This window comes from Chiloscyllium plagiosum, unplaced genomic scaffold, assembly GCF_004010195.1.
Source record: "Chiloscyllium plagiosum isolate BGI_BamShark_2017 unplaced genomic scaffold, ASM401019v2 scaf_28916, whole genome shotgun sequence".
NCBI lineage: Eukaryota > Metazoa > Chordata > Chondrichthyes > Orectolobiformes > Hemiscylliidae > Chiloscyllium > Chiloscyllium plagiosum.
Window position 1 is genome coordinate 1 of NW_025186427.1, and position 2,947 is coordinate 2,947.

Below are 2,947 nucleotides of genomic sequence, written 5' to 3' on the forward strand. Positions count from 1 at the left end.
TTTTATGAATCCTGTTGTCTGATCATGAGTGCTCTCCTGCACGCTGTGTTCGAGCAAATGAAGACCATCTCGTCTGACACCAGTGGCAGGAGAGGTGATAAAATCCGTTATCAGAGCAAATTGTAACAGACACCGATAGAAATGTTTTCATTGAGGTTAATTTATAAGAGTGTGCTAAAGAGGAGGCTTTAAGTCGCACGCGAGCTAGGTAGGAGTCGAACCTACAATCTTCTGATCCGTAGTCAGACGCGTTATCCATTGCGCCACTAGCCCACACCGTACATTCGAGAACGGATGAGTCCCCTCTGCAATTCTGTGGTTTTGATGATTAAATGAGTGGCAATAGTGAATCGACAAGCGGAATATTCAGCAAGGTAATCAGTTTCACTGCTTGACCTCGTTCACTTTGAAAGTTGATGAACTTCACCGAAAAACTAAGACCACACCTCAAATTCAGATCACGCCCTCCCTAAATCAGTTTACAAATCTCTAAGTTACAAAGAAACACGAACTGCGGATGCTGGAAATCAGGAAAAATGTCAGAAATTGCTGGACAATTGGTTTGACAGCATCTGTGGAATGAAATCACACTTAATGTTCGGGTTCGGAGATAAAGAGAAACTTCTTTCGCCGCAATGTGGTGAATCTGTGGAATTCATTGCCACAGAAGGCTGTCATTGGAGGAAGCCAGGCCATTGACTATATTTAAAACAGAGACAGATACGTTCTTGAGGAGCAAGTGGTTCAAAGGTTAGGGGGAGAAAGCGGGAAAATGTATTGGGAAAACCAATCAGCCATATTGGCGGAGCTGAATCGATGGGCTGAGTGGCATAATTTCTGCTCCTCTGTCTTATGGACTTTTCCTCAGAACGAGTCTGAGTTCTGATTTTATTCCAGGATACAAAATCGATTTGAAGCGAAAGTTAGAAAGTTTAGAAATGATGTGAACTTTACTTTTCAAAGCTTTGGATTTATTTTCAAACTCTGCTGAGCAGTTGAATTTTTCACCAAAACCCACAGAGGAGCTGCTATTTGAAAATCGTAAAAATTACATTAAAATATGGCACAACGCCAACTGGTGACCTGTGAGACGTCCCTCTTCAAAGCAGCAGAGAGGTAACGCTTTCTGCTGACAGTTCTTGGTTCATTATAGAGTTATACAGCACGGCGCTTCGGTCCAACCAGTCAACGCCGATCATGTTCCCAAACTAAACGAGTCCCACTTGCCTGCGTTTGACCCATATCCCTCCTTACCGTTCATCTTCATGAACTATCAAAATATCTTTTACACGTTGTAACTGTATCTGCATACCCCGCTTCTCTGGCGGTTCATAACGACACATACATTACTCTCTGCATAAAAACATTGCCCTTTCTGCCCTTTTTAAATCTTTCCCTTCTTACCATAAAATTACGCCCCTTGCGTTGAAATCTCGCACCCTTGGTTAAAGAACCTTGTCATTCACATGATCGATGCTCTCACGATTTTATAAACCTCAATGAGGTCACCCCCTGATCTTCTGAAGCTGCATTGAAAAAGTCCCTGACTTCCCAGCATATTTTAAAATCTGAAATACTCCTGGCAATATCCTGGTAAATCCTTTCTGAACACGTTCACGTTTAATAATTTCCTTCCCATAACAGCGGTCCAGAACTGCTCATGGTATTGGAGAGGAGGTCTCATTAACATGCTGTACATTCCCAACATGACATCCCAGCGCCGATGCTAAGCAAAGCAAGCGTGCCAAACGCGTTCTTAATTACCCTCTCTAACAGTACAGCAAATTTCAAATAATTATCTTCCTGAACTCCGAGGTCCCTCAGGCTGCGACCGAGCCTGCTTCCACCACTTCCTCTCTCAGTATGTTCCAGGCATTCACCACTCTGTCTGAAAACTTGCCTCGCACATCTCGCAAGGAATTTCAAGGATGTGTTCTTCTCATTCTTTCTCCCTGCTCCAGGGACGGTACTGTTTATCGCTTTCGCCTCTCTCCATTGGCACATTATTCAAAAGCATTTTCTTCCACTTGGTACACAACGAGTACTGAGAGATCGCAAAGCTGAAGACTGGGCTTCCATGTTTCCACCACCAACCGAATTTATTTTTGTAAAACCTTGTCTCAATCCCCCCATTTCATCATGACCAGGGAGGAGGGAGTTTAGTTTTGTGGAGAGATTCCAGAAGCAAGGATTATTCTCTTTAGAACAAAGAAGATGAAACGGAGATTTCATGACACTAGTGTTTGGGTAGAGCAGATATTGAGAAATTGTTTCCACAGAGCAGGATCAGCGAGCAGAGGACTGGGATTTTAGAACATTGGAGAAAGACGGAGTTTCATTTATATTGTACTTCTCACCACCAGTGATGAAGTATGATAAGGACAGGCAGAGGTTCTTTTAAACTTTTTTCATTCTTCTTCCATGTGTGATATATTCACTGCAAAGATCCTTAGGGATCCCAGAGTGACGTAGGTATCAGTGAAATCGCACTTACACCACCCTGACCCGAATCATACTCTAAAACCGACGAGGAAGAACAAAGCAGCATGGAATCCATTGATCTTTCTTCAGAACTGAGATCTCTACAGATGCTGGCAGACCTGCCGAGTTTCTTCTGCAATTTCTGTACTATAGTCATAGAGATGTACAGCATGGAAACAGACCATTCAGTCCAACGCATCCATGCTGACCAGATATCCTAACCGAACATAGTCCCATCGCCAGCACTATGCCCATATCCTTCTAAACCCTTCCTATTCATACACCCATCCAGATGCCTTTTAAAAGCTGTAATTGTAGCAGCCTCCACCACTTCCTCTGGTAGCCCATTCGATACACGCACCAGACTCTGTGTGAAAACATTGTCCCTTAGCTTCCTTTTAAGTTTTCCTCTCACACCCTAAGCTTATGCCTACGCATTCTGGACTTCCCCAACACAGGGGAAAGA

The 2,947-nt window shown here is 43.4% G+C and overlaps 1 non-coding gene across 1 annotated transcript; it reads right to left on the reverse strand.

Annotated features, from left to right (window-relative positions):
* Window positions 1-200: 200 nt before the first annotated feature.
* Window positions 201-273, reverse strand: trnar-acg. Its single transcript has one exon. It is a non-coding gene; the product is annotated as a tRNA-Arg (tRNA).
* Window positions 274-2,947: the final 2,674 nt, after the last annotated feature.